This window comes from Triticum urartu, unplaced genomic scaffold (genome assembly GCF_056163025.1).
Source record: "Triticum urartu cultivar PI428250 unplaced genomic scaffold, HENAU_Tu73 scaffold813, whole genome shotgun sequence".
In the NCBI taxonomy this organism is placed as follows: domain Eukaryota; kingdom Viridiplantae; phylum Streptophyta; class Magnoliopsida; order Poales; family Poaceae; genus Triticum; species Triticum urartu.
In genome coordinates, this window is record NW_028261005.1 from 10,001 (window position 1) to 25,000 (window position 15,000).

A 15,000-nucleotide genomic window follows, 5' to 3' on the forward strand; every position below is an offset into this window, starting at 1 on the left:
ATTTTCATGTCTTTCAATTCTCGTACTCGTAATTGGAAAGTTATGGAAGGAGACCCATCATTTTGCAATGAAAACAACATATAAAACTCTGGACAATTTCGAAATCAGGCCAAGCGTCTTAATACATATGCAAAAAAATTCATTATTGGCCCACCATTGATTAGAAGATTTAGCTTGTATGAATCGCTATTGGTTTGATACGAATAATGACAATCGTTTCAGTATGTTAAGGATACAGATGTATCCACAATTCATTTAGAGTTACTTAATAGTCTATTTCTTATACCATATCTCTATCCCGTGAAATTCTCGAGCCAAAAGATGGATGCATATGCTGTGTTTCATTTTGCTAAATGATATCAATTAAATGGTGTATCAATTCCATAAATTGCATATAGCAATAAATAAATCAGCAAAATTCTTTCTAATATTTTAGATAGAAGAAACATTTCTTCTATCTAAAATATTAGAAAGAATGTACCCTTCTATCCAAATCCAATTTGCATCGATAAAATAAATCCAAATTCCAGTAGTAGATGAATAATTGCAAATTTGTGTGTGTACGAGATTAGAATAACTTCAAAATAACTGACATAATTTTGTATTTTTCCTGATCAGAAAAATACATGAAAAAGAAAGGAGGTAGAAAAATTTTTGGATTTATGGTTAAAGAAGAAAAAGAAGAAAACAGGGGTTCTGTTGAATTTCAAGTATTCAGTTTCACCAATAAGATACGGAGACTTGCTTCACATTTGGAATTACACAAAAAAGATTTTTCATCGGAAAGAGGTCTACGAAGACTTTTGGGAAAACGTCGACGTTTGCTGGCTTATTTGGCAAAGAAAAATAGAGTACGTTATAAGAAATTAATCGGTCAGTTGAATATTCGGGAGCAGTAATTTAATCGTTCAAATTTTTTTCTTGTTTTATTATTTTTTTAGTAGTCTTATAGTAGTCTTAGATTTTTCATTTTGATGAGCCTCGCTTTGAGGAATTCATGGAATAATCCATTTTCATGGAATAATGAATTAAGGAAGAAAGGATATGAGTCTACCGCTTACAAGAAAAGATCTCATGATAGTCAATATGGGCCCTCAACACCCATCAATGCATGGTGTTCTTCGACTGATCGTTACTCTCGATGGTGAGGATGTTATTGATTGTGAACCCATATTAGGGTATTTACACAGAGGAATGGAAAAAATCGCGGAAAACCGAACTATTATACAATACTTACCTTATGTAACAAGGATATAGAGAGATTGTAGAAAGGGGATAGGATAGTTATTTTTGCAAGAGACTTGTTGTAAATTCCTTAACTTAAGAAAGAAAAAAGAATAAAAACACAGATACATAACATAAAAAAAAGAATAAATAAGACGAGATTCGACCTCCCCCTACATATTTAATTTCCTCTCCTATACAAAAACTAGCAAGACCCACTCCATTGGTAATTCCATCAATAACACCCTTATCAAAAAACTCCGTGAGTTCGGTTAACCCTCTTATACCGAGGGTAAAGACCCTAGTATAGAAAATATCTATATAACCACGATTATATGACCAACTGTATATATTTTTTTTTACTTGATCTAAAAATTCTTTTTTAGGATTTCCTTTGTAAAAAGAGTTTATTAAATCCAAATTCTGAAAAAAAGAATAAGCGGATCCATAGAAGATATATGCTATGAATAAACCAAAGATAGCTAGACTTACAGAAGAAATTGCATTAGTAATAAATTCATATGAATTTACAAAAGAATTAGAACTTTCCTGGGTAAAGTTTATTGAGGGAGTTAACCACTTTGATAATATGGTTAACTCTGCTATTCCATTACCAATTCCTCCATTATCAAAAGAGATTCCTATGAATCCAATGAACAAAGTGAAAAGTAGTAATATAAGAAGAGGAAATAACATAGTATTTCCCGTTTCATGCGGATAGGCAAAAGTTTTTTTAGCCCCAAAAGACGTAGTAAAGGATCCTATCCTATTTCTTGTATTACCTTGAATTTTTGGTATATTTTGTGAAAAAAAAGAAACTCCACTCTTCGTTGTTGATAAAACGAAATCCCTATTCACTCCTTTGGGTATCCTTTTTCCCCATAAGGATATTGAATACAAGGAACTCTCTTTAGTGCTACTGTAATTTTGAAAATGAACACGCAAATACCCATCAAATGTAAGTAAATATATCCGAAACATATAAAAGGCAGTTAATCCTGCAGTAAAGGAGGCTATTATTCCAAAAAAGGGCGAATACAACCAACTATTACTAAGGATTTCATCTTTGGACCAGAAGCAAGCAAGAGGTGGAATACCACAAAGAGAAAGTGTACCCCATAAAAAAGTAGTTCTTGTGATTGGAATGTATTTTCTTAAACCGCCCATAAGAACCATATTTTGACTTTTATCTGGTGAATATCCAACAAGAGGTTCCATTGAATGAATAACGGATCCGGATCCCAAGAACAATAAAGCTTTTGAATAAGCATGAGTGATCAAATGGAATAAAGCAGCTTGATAAGAACCTATACCTAGAGCTAACATCATATAACCCAATTGAGACATTGTAGAATAGGCTAAGCTTCTTTTAATATCTCTCTGAGCAAGAGCTAAAGTAGCTCCTAAGAATAGTGTTATTGTACCTACTAAAGAAATAAAACTCATTATCAAAGGTAAAGATATGAAAAGAGGAAGAAGTCGAGCTAGAAGAAAAATTCCCGCAGCAACCATAGTTGCTGCGTGTATAAGAGCCGAAATAGGAGTGGGCCCTTCCATAGCATCGGGTAACCATACGTGAAGAGGGAATTGTGCGGATTTCGCAACTGCACCAAGGAATAATAAAAAAGCACACAAAGTAGTAAGTAAAGAGTTAATTCCATTATTAGGAATCCAGTTATTAGCTATTTTGAACAAATCCCTAAACTCTAAACTACCTGTTATCCAAAAAAAACCTAAAATTCCTAATAATAGACCAAAATCCCCTACACGATTAGTTACAAAAGCTTTTTGACAAGCACTCGCTGCGATTGGTCGTGTAAACCAAAAGCCTATCAATAAATAAGAACACATTCCCACGAGTTCCCAAAAAAAATAAATTTGTATCAAATTGGAGCTAGTAACCAATCCCAACATGGAAGTATTGAAAAAACTTATATAAACAAAAAATCTCAAATATCCTTCATCGTGAGACATATAACCATCACTATAAATAAGAACCAGGATTCCTACAGTAGTAATTAGTATTAACATAATAGAAGTAAGTGGGTCAATCAAGTATCCAAATTCTAAAGAAAAATCATTATTGACGGTCCAAGACCATAGATATTGATAGATCGAACTTCCATTTATTTGTTGAATAGACAGTTGAACTGAGAATACCATAGCTATACTTAAGAGTAAAACACTAGGAAAAGCCCATATGCGACGAAGATTTTTTGTTGCTGTCGGAATAAGAATAAGGCCAAATCCCATTGACATAATAACTGGAAGTGGGAGAAGAGGGATTACCCATGCATATTGATATGTATGTTCCATAAGAAAAGAAATTGCAATTTTTACTTCAATTTTTACTTCAATTTTTCTATAAAATTGTTTCCGATTCACCAAACCAATTCTTATCTCTTTCTGAAAGAATAAATAAAAAGAATAAGAAAAAATACTGAAATTCTTAATTTTTCCAAAATTTATCTCATTGAAATAATTAAAAATTAAGAATGGGTTTAGTTGGTTAAATTAAAAAAGTTAATAAAATAACTAGGTAACGAAGTTATTTTATTAACTAAATAAAGATATTTATAAAAATAAAAAAAAAAAAGTGGAATCATTTTACTTTCTATTCATAATTCATTTTTATATTTCTTTAAAACAAAGATGAAACAGCTCTCTTGTTCCATAATTAACTGATTGAGTGAATTCCAATGAAAACCTATGTTTATAAGAAATTATCGAATAGTCCTTACTTCATATAGAACTAAAATTCTAATGACTATAAATTACCTAAGTTTTAGAATGTCTTGTTTAAGAGACTCAGTATTTTTTGTTTTGATTGGAATTCCTTTCCTTTATGGAATACCATTCTGAACTTAATTAACTATTTTCATTTTCCCTTCTTTTTATCCCCCCGTCTTATCTTATATGGGGGATAGGCTTCCATACCATATATCTATATATGGAGTATACTTGATATATAAATAGATATAAATAGATTTAAATGAGAAACCCTTCTATATATTCTATATTATTAAAAAAAAAGTATAAAATATATAAAGAAAAAATGTTAAAAAATTCTTGTTGTCTTATCCGCATTAGACAAAATGAAGTAAAAAATAATTCAAAATTTAAGTATCTTTCAGTATCTAAGTATAAATACTAATAAAAAGAAGAAAGAAGGATTGATTTGCAGCAATAGATGTCTTTCACATACAACTAGAAAAAAGTAATTTCCTTTTTGAATGGCAGTTCCAAAAAAACGTACTTCAATGTCAAAAAAGCGTATTCGTAAAAATATTTGGAAGAAAAAGACTTATTTTTCCATAGTACAATCTTATTCTTTAGTAAAATCAAGATCATTTTCGAGCGGTAATGAGCATCCAAAACCAAAGGGTTTTTCTGGGCAACAAACAAATAATAAGATTTTGGAATAATATGAATTGACTTATCAAAAAAGAATTCCAATTATTTAATAATTTGGATTCTTCTTTGAATGTACTTTTATGTGTCGAATTACTCGGTACAATATTCTTAGAACAAAAAACCCCTCTTATCTTATATATACAAGAAAAAAAAAGTTTTGTTTGGTATACTGTGTGCTAAGTATTCTTTTCCTATCAATGAACTTTTCATAATTTTCCTAATAGAATCCTCATATTCTATTAGGAAAATTATGAAAAGTGGAGTATTCTTACAATAGGACTTACAACTTCCACCTATCTTCTCCAAAATCATAAGGTTAGTAAATCTTATTAATAAGAGCATAAAGACTTTCATTCTAGAAATTTTTAAAAAATCCAAAAAGCCTTTTCTATTTATCCATTTTATTTTAATTTCATCATTAAATAGAAACCCTTTTGGATTTTTTTCATTGTATTGAAAGAATTTTCAAAATGTAAAGGGGAAATTAATTAGAAAAAATTAGTTCTATAATTGCAAGTTAGAAAAAAGAAGTTCCAACTCTTTCAAGCAGTGTTTGTGTTTCTATTGGGCAAAGCAAGAGTTTATTGTAAAAAAAAAAAATGGAAACGATACTACCAAACGAAGTCTATTTTAATGAAAACTCTAATGTTCCTAAATTTTATGGACTTTCCCAATATCGACGATTCCCAAGATAATAGCTATTATTCTTTTAAGTTACCTATTATTTGAAGTTAGCCGCCATGGTGAAATTGGTAGACACGCTGCTCTTAGGAAGCAGTGCTCAAGCATCTCGGTTCGAATCCGAGTGGCGGCATTCTTGAAAAAGAATACAATAGATTAGAAATCAATTCGAAATTTACAATTTTGTAATGGGACCTTCCCCTTATGCTATTTGCAACTTTAGAACATATACTAACTCATATCTCTTTCTCAACGATTTCAATTGTGATTACGATTCATTTTATAACCTTATTAGTTCGTGAACTTGGAGGATTACGCGATTCGTCAGAAAAAGGAATGATAGTTACTTTTTTCTCTATAACAGGATTCTTAGTTTCTCGTTGGGCTTCCTCGGGACATTTTCCATTAAGTAATTTATATGAGTCATTGATCTTCCTTTCATGGGCCCTGTATATTCTTCATACCATTCCTAAAATACAGAACTCTAAAAATGATTTAAGCACAATAACTACGCCAAGTACTATTTTAACGCAAGGCTTTGCCACATCGGGTCTTTTAACTGAAATGCATCAATCCACGATACTAGTACCTGCTCTACAATCTCAGTGGTTAATGATGCATGTCAGTATGATGTTATTAAGCTATGCAACTCTTTTGTGCGGATCCTTATTATCTGCCGCTATTCTAATCATTAGATTTCGAAATAATTTCCATTTCTTTTCTAAAAAGAAAAAAAATGTTTTAAATAAAACATTTTTCTTTAGTGATATTAAATATTTTTATGCAAAAAGAAGTGCTTTAAAAAGAACCTCTGTCCCTTCATTTCCAAATTATTACAAATATCAATTAACGGAGCGTTTGGATTCTTGGAGTTATCGTGTCATTAGCCTAGGATTTACCCTTTTAACCGTAGGTATTCTTTGTGGAGCAGTATGGGCTAATGAGGCCTGGGGATCCTATTGGAATTGGGATCCTAAGGAAACTTGGGCATTTATTACTTGGACCATATTCGCAATTTATTTACATAGTAGAACAAATCCAAATTGGAAGGGTACGAATTCTGCACTTATAGCTTTGATAGGATTTCTTATAATTTGGATTTGTTATTTTGGTATAAATCTATTAGGAATAGGCTTACATAGTTATGGTTCGTTTACATTAACACCTAAATGATTACATAAAATAAAACCTTCATGAAATGAAGGTTTTTACTTTTATGTTTTATTTGAGAACCCCTTGAACGCCTTATCAAAGGGTTCTCAAAAATTCGAGATAGATCTAATTATACTTTTTTACTTATTTCTGCATTATATACTTTTTTACTTATTTCTGCATTAATAGAGCAGACGAGTAAAAAAAAGCAAACCTATTTAGGATAATAATTGGATAAGAGAGCCTCTACCCTGTCAACGGATAGGGAGAGAACAAAATCTGGATAAATACCAATTCCTATTACTGGTAAAAAGATACAGATTAAAATAAAGAGTTCTCGTGGTCCAGAATCCACAAAATTTGCGTTTGGAACATTAAATAGCTTGTATCCATAGAACATCTGGCGTAACATAGATAATAAATAAATAGGAGTTAATATCATTCCAATTGCCATTACAAAAGTAATTAGTGTTTTTGGCATTAACAGAAATTTTGGACTAGTAATTAGTCCAAAAAATACTACTAATTCTGCGACAAAACCACTCATTCCTGGTAAGGCAAGAGAAGCCATTGAAAAGCTACTAAACATGGTAAAAATTTTAGGCATTGGGATAGATATTCCCCCCAGTTCTTCGAGATAAACAAGACGCATTCTATCAGAAGCGGTTCCTGCCAAGAAAAAAAGTGTAGCACCAATAAATCCATGGGATAATATTTGTAAAATAGCTCCATTGAGTCCAATGTTGGTTATGGAACCAATTCCTATAATTATGAAACCCATGTGAGATACAGAGGAATAAGCTATTCTTTTTTTGAAATTTCGTTGACCAAGAGAAGTTGAAGCTGCATAGATTATTTGGATCGCTCCTATTATTACTAACCAGGGCGAAAATAGATAATGAGCATGAGGTAACAATTCCATGTTGATCCGAATCAATCCATATGCTCCCATCTTTAATAATATTCCCGCTAAAAGCATACATGTACTATAATGTGCTTCCCCATGGGTATCTGGTAACCACGTATGTAGGGGTATAATCGGCAATTTGACAGCATAAGCAATAAGGAAGCCAAAATATAAAAGTATTTCCAAGGTTGCAGGGTATGATTGATTAATTAATCTTTCCAAATCTAATCCTGGTTCGTTGGAACCATATAAGCCCATACCCAGAACTCCGATTAAGAAAAAAATGGAACCGCCTGCAGTATACAAAATAAACTTTGTAGCTGAATATAGACGCCTCTTCCCCCCCCACATGGATAAAAGTAAGTAAACAGGAATTAATTCTAACTCCCACATGATAAAAAAAAGTAAAAGGTCTCGCGAAGAAAATAATCCTATTTGACCACTATACATTGCGAGCATCAGGAAATAGAATAATCGCGAATTCCGTGTAATTGGCCAAGCTGCTAAAGTAGCTAAAGTAGTGATAAATCCTGTCAATAAAATAGATCCTAATGAAAGTCCATCGATTCCCAATCTCCAGTGGAAATCGAAGACATCTATCCATTTATAATCCTCCTTTAATTGGATTAAGGGATCCTCCAGTTGGAAATGATAACAGAACGCATAAGTCATTAGAAGGAATTCTAATAAACAAATAGATATAGTATACCACCTAACGACTTTGTTTCCCTTATGAGGTAAAAAGAAAATTAATGAACCTGCAAATATCGGCAAAACAACAAGTATTGTTAACCAAGGAAAATAACTCATGATAAAGTGATAAAGACAAGATACGTTTTGACCAGAAAAGCCCGTGCTCGATTATTTCGAGCACAGGCTTCTTCGGTAAAGAGGAATCAGACGATTCGAGTGAAGTTTTTTGTAACGTATCAATAAGATAGAGCCATGCTACGTGTTGTTTCAGGCCCTAAATAAACGCGGACACTTAAAAAATCTGTCGGGCAGGCAGATTCACATCTCTTACAACCCACACAATCTTCGGTTCTCGGCGCGGAAGCAATTTGCTTGGCTTTACATCCATCCCAGGGTATCATTTCTAATACATCTGTTGGACAAGCTCGTACACATTGAGTGCATCCTATACATGTATCGTAAATTTTTACGGAATGTGACATTGGATCTATAAATTTTTCTTTTCAACATAAAATTTTTCGATCTGGTAAAAATGAAATTAGTACTATAATGAGTCATATGTATTGTAGACACCAGACGAAGCAATGGTTTATCCAAACTTCAAAAAAAAAAATCTATTTTTTAATCTGTTTGTGAGAAAGCGTGAAGAGAGCCAAGAGACTTTAATTTTGGATTTCAACAATAAATAAGAAATAAGAAAGAATTTTACGAATTGTACAGACGAATTCGAATTAGCCAATAAATTGGCTATCGTCTTTTCAATATAAATTATTGCAATATTCAAATTGCAATATCAATGAATTACAAATACAAAAATTCATTTAAGTGAAAAAGAATACTATGCAATAATCTACTAAAAAAAATGGATATTCTCAAATAATACTAAGAAAATAGTATTGATTTCTATTTATTTTAATATGTGCGCCTTTGTTTAGAGGATTCTATGTCTAATTATTCAAAAGTCTAATTATTCAATAAATTAGATTGATTGATACGAGTGGATTTCCTATTACGATGGATGGAAGAAAGAATGGATAGTCCAATAGCGGCTTCAGCAGCTGCAAGGGCTATAACAAAAATTGCGAAAATATCTCCTTTTAATTGGCGACTATCAAATAGATCAGAAAATGTTACGAGATTTAGATTAATTGAATTCAGTATAAGTTCAAGACATATTAGAGCTCTAACCATGTTTCGGCTTGTGATCAATCCATAGATACCAATCGAAAATAAATAGACACTCAAAAAAAGTACATGCTCAAACATCATTAACTAACTCCTTATCAATCTCGATTCATTTCAATATGAGGGCAAGAATTGAACCGATTCAATTAATTACAATAGAACAATTACACACAACAAAAGAAAAAAAAAAAAAAAAAAAAGGAGGTATTTGTTGGCAGTAGATGGATTTTACTAAATCAAAATTGTGATTCTTTAGTTATTTATTTTAGATTTGCAATTCTTATAATTTGTACTTTTTCTAAGTTTTCTTATTGCCGAGCCATAGTAATTGCACCTATTAAAGAAACTAGAAGAATTATGGAAATGAGTTCAAACGGAAGATAAAAATCGGTTGCTAAATGAATTCCAATTTGTTGAACATTATTTATGAGACCCTGTTCTACTATTTGGTTTGATCTTGTAGTCCAAAGAATTCCATACCACGACGTATCTGGGATAGTAGTCATTAGTGAAAAAACAATAGTTATACAAACGAGTGAAGTGAACCCATCTCCAATAGTCCAATAATTCTTATCTTTAGACCATTCTGAGCCATTTACGAACATTACAGCGAATATGATCAAGACATTTATGGCTCCCACATAAATAAGAAGTTGTGCGACAGCTACAAAGTAGGAATTTAATAAAAAATAGAATAAGGATATACAAACAAGAACTAATCCCAGCGAAAAGGCAGAATAAATGGGGTTGGTAAGTAATACTACTCCTAGACCCCCTAGTAGAAGAACAAATCCCCCAAATAGCATAAGAATCTCATGTATTGGTCCAGGTAAATCCATTATGGATAAAAAGAAATTAATAGTATAAAATTTTTCATGAACTGACTAAAACTAAAGGATTCAAGGAAGGAAAAAAGGATTAGGGTATTTTTTTGTGTATAAACTTATAGTTATAAATTATATTATATCACGAAAATCTAGTCTGATTTAAAATAAGAAATAATTTCCAATAAGCAGTAGTTTTTCGTTTTTCTTTATAGTTTAATTTTAAAGTTTAATAAAGAATTATTAGATTTTTATAACAGAAAGACAAAATCAAAGTTTAGTAATCAGTAATCGTTCTTGAATTCGAAGATTTTTCTTTGTTTATTTTACTTTCAGACGAATTCCTAATTGTTTGAATTGTGTAATCTCCCATTATGGAGATTGGTAACCGACTTAAAGCAATTTGATTGTAATTCAATTCATGACGATCATAGGTAGAAAGTTCATATTCTTCAGTCATTGATAAACAGCTTGTTGGACAGTACTCAACACAATTGCCACAAAATATACAAACTCCGAAATCAATACTATAATTAAGCAATTGTTTTCTTTTAATATCCTTTTCAAATCTCCAATCCACAACGGGTAAATCTATCGGACATACGCGAACACATACTTCACAAGCAATACATTTATCAAATTCAAAGTGGATTCGCCCTCGGAAACGCTCTGGTGTAATTGATTTTTCATAAGGGTAGTGAATCGTTATAGGTAAACGATTTGTGTGGGATAAGGTAGTTATGAAACTTTGACCTATGTACCTTGTAGCACGTATTGTTTGTTGACCATAACTCATGAACCCAGTTACCATAGGGAACATATTCATTCTAAATATCTATGAAAAAGATATGTTTCTTTCTCTTGTTTGAGAGAGCTTTTGTGTTGAAAATATTCTTACTATTATTGTATTATCTTATTTATAGTGAAACAAGTTGAGAAGAGGTTGTTAATAAGAGATTGCCCAGGGAAATAGGTAAAAGAAATTTCCATCCAAGATTTAATAACTGATCCATTCTCATCCTCGGTAAAGTCCATCTTATTGTGATAGAAATGAAGAGAAATAAATAAGCTTTAGTTAATGTAATAAATATACCCATTGTCATTTCCAAAATTCCAACTGCTTTATTCATTTGGAAAAAATCAAAAAAGGATATATAGGGAATAGATAAATTCCACCCGCCCAAGTAGAGAACTGTTACAAATAAAGAAGAAACTAATAAATTTAGGTAAGAAACAAGATAAAATAAACCATATTTGATACCGGAATATTCAGTTTGGTAACCTGCTACTAATTCTTCCTCCGCTTCTGGTAAATCAAAGGGTAATCTTTCACATTCTGCCAAAGAAGAAATTAAAAAAACCAGAAAACCTATAGGCTGACGCCAAATATTCCATCCAAAAAAACCGTATTTTGACTGTGCTTCAACTATATCAACTGTACTTGAACTGTTAGATAATCATAGTCGGTGATAACATCACAGTTCCCACCGCTATTTCAAAACCGTACATGAAACCTTAGCTTCATACGGCTTCTCTATGATCAGAAAAAGGAAAGGACTGTTTTGTTCCTAGCCCCGGGGGCGTAGATAGAATTAGATAAAATAAAATAGATTTGAAAGTCCTAAATTAGACCAAAGGAATTCCGTCTGCTAGAATAAGAAAAAGCGCTTCCGAATTGATCTCATCCTTTATAATATAATGAAAATTTTTCTTTGTTCAGTAATAACTTAATCTTGGAATAAAACACTTGTTACTTGTTATAGGAATTCAATTAATAAATGGAAAGAGTTGGGTATTAGTTCATGAGCAATTCTGCATGAATATGGATAGAGGAAGGAAATAATGAAAATTTTTTCTAGTGCACTCCATATCTTTTTTACTATTCTTCTTTCCCCAGGGAGGGGGTATTTAAAAAGAAAAAATGGATAAAGGGTTAATTCGTTCTTGATAGCCATTTCCTTAACAAGTGAATGGGAACATACTCTGGATCGGAATCCGAAGAAAGTACTACTTGATAATTTCTACAAATTGCAAGTCCTTATTATGATTCCTTTTATGGGCAAAAATCTCTAATGTTTTAGATTTTCCATTACTAATCCTTTATGTACTTTAGTGTTCCTAACCCTTCACTAACTTTTGGTGGATTCTTCTTATGGATTATTAAGTTATAGTAATAACTAGGAGTATTCTAGTAATGGAATTCCATATCGTGAATCCTTTATTCTTGGCCGCTTCAAGATATGATGACTAATTAAAAAATATCAACCTTGGGATAAAGAGTTTACACTGCTTATGTTTACTTCCACTTTTTTCTTGTACGTAGGAAATGAGATTTTTTCTTTTTACTACAAATTTATAAGCTGTTTTGTTTCACTCATATAGCTATCTAGTTTAACTTACCAACCCAAATACTAAATAAGAAAAGGAATATAAATAGTTAATGGATTTTATAGGAAAAAGATCTATTTTAACGAATCACACGTAGAGATATTGCTAGCACACAAAAAGTTAATGGTATTTCATAACTAATGGATTGAGCAGCAGCTCGTAGACCGCCTGAAAAAGAATATTTATTATTTGAGCTATATCCTGCCATAAGAAGACCAATAGGAGCTATACTTGAAATGGCAATCCATAAAAAAACACCAATACTAAGATCGGCTAAAACAAAATGATATCCCAAAGGGATAACTAAAAAACTTAATAAAACTGATATGACTGCTATAGAGGGTCCAATGCTAAATAAAGAAATATCTCCTCGGGATGGCAGAATATCTTCTTTAAAAAGTAGCTTAGTCCCATCTGCTATAGCTTGAAGCAGGCCCAGGGGGCCAGCATATTCAGGACCAATACGTTGTTGTATCGACGCAGATATTTCTCTTTCTAACCACACAATTACGAGTACCTCTATTGTTATTCCCAAAAGGAGGGTCAAAATGGGTAGAATCGATATCAGTCCATAGACTTCTTTTAATAATTCCAATTTCGAAAAAGAATTGATAGTTTCTACCTCTACCCTATCTATTATCATTTCAACGATCAACTTCCCCCATAATGATATCTATACTACCTAATATCGTCATGATATCAGCCAATTTCATTTTTTTAACTAGCTGAGGAAGAATTTGCAAATTAATAAACCCGGGTGGACGGATTTTCCATCTCCAGGGGAAAAGGCTATCATCTCCTACTAGATAAATCCCTAATTCACCTTTTGGGGCTTCTACTCTTACATAAAGCTCTTGTCTTGACAATTCAAAATTGGGCGAAGGTTTTTTACCAAGAAATTTATACTCAAAATCATTCCATTCAGAATTATTTTCTTTCTTAAAGCGTCGGACTTCTAAATTTTCATAAGGTCCTCCAGGAATTTTTTCTACAGCTTGTTGAATTATTTTGATGGATTCCCTCATTTCACCAATTCGTACTAAATAGCGAGCTAACGAATCCCCTTCTTTTTGCCATTGGACTTTCCAATCAAATTGGTTGTAAGACTCATAAGGATCTACTTTACGAAGATCCCATTGTATTCCAGAAGCTCGTAACATCGGTCCCGATAAGCCCCAATTTACTGCTTCTTCTCCGCTAATAAAACCTACTCCTTCAACTCGCTCTAAAAAAATTGGATTCTGTGTAATAAGTTGTTGATATTCAACAACTCCGCGTAAAAAATAATCACAGAAATCTAAACATTTATCGATCCATCCATAAGGTAGATCGGCGGCTACTCCTCCGATGCGAAAGTAATTGTGCATCATTCGCATACCTGTAGCAGCTTCAAATAGATCATATATTAATTCTCTCTCTCTAAAAATATAGAAAAAAGGAGTCTGTGCGCCGAGATCCGCCATAAAAGGTCCAAGCCATAGCAAGTGAGAAGCTATCCGGCTTAATTCTAACATAATTACCCTAATATAGCTGGCTCTTTGTGGTATTTGAATATTCTCCAAGAATTCTGGTGCATTTACTGTTATTGCTTCTGTAAACATAGTAGCTAAATAATCCCACCTTGTTACATAAGGTAAGTATTGTATAATAGTTCGGTTTTCCGCGATTTTTTCCATTCCTCTGTGTAAATACCCTAATATGGGTTCACAATCAATAACATCCTCACCATCGAGAGTAACGATCAGTCGAAGAACACCATGCATTGATGGGTGTTGAGGGCCCATATTGACTATCATGAGATCTTTTCTTGTAAGCGGTAGACTCATATCCTTTCTTCCTTAATTCATTATTCCATGAAAATGGATTATTCCATGAATTCCTCAAAGCGAGGCTCATCAAAATGAAAAATCTAAGACTACTATAAGACTACTAAAAAAATAATAAAACAAGAAAAAAATTTGAACGATTAAATTACTGCTCCCGAATATTCAACTGACCGATTAATTTCTTATAACGTACTCTATTTTTCTTTGCCAAATAAGCCAGCAAACGTCGACGTTTTCCCAAAAGTCTTCGTAGACCTCTTTCCGATGAAAAATCTTTTTTGTGTAATTCCAAATGTGAAGCAAGTCTCCGTATCTTATTGGTGAAACTGAATACTTGAAATTCAACAGAACCCCTGTTTTCTTCTTTTTCTTCTTTAACCATAAATCCAAAAATTTTTCTACCTCCTTTCTTTTTCATGTATTTTTCTGATCAGGAAAAATACAAAATTATGTCAGTTATTTTGAAGTTATTCTAATCTCGTACACACACAAATTTGCAATTATTCATCTACTACTGGAATTTGGATTTATTTTATCGATGCAAATTGGATTTGGATAGAAGGGTACATTCTTTCTAATATTTTAGATAGAAGAAATGTTTCTTCTATCTAAAATATTAGAAAGAATTTTGCTGATTTATTTATTGCTATATGCAATTTATGGAATTGATACACCATTTAATTGATATCATTTAGCAAAATGAAAC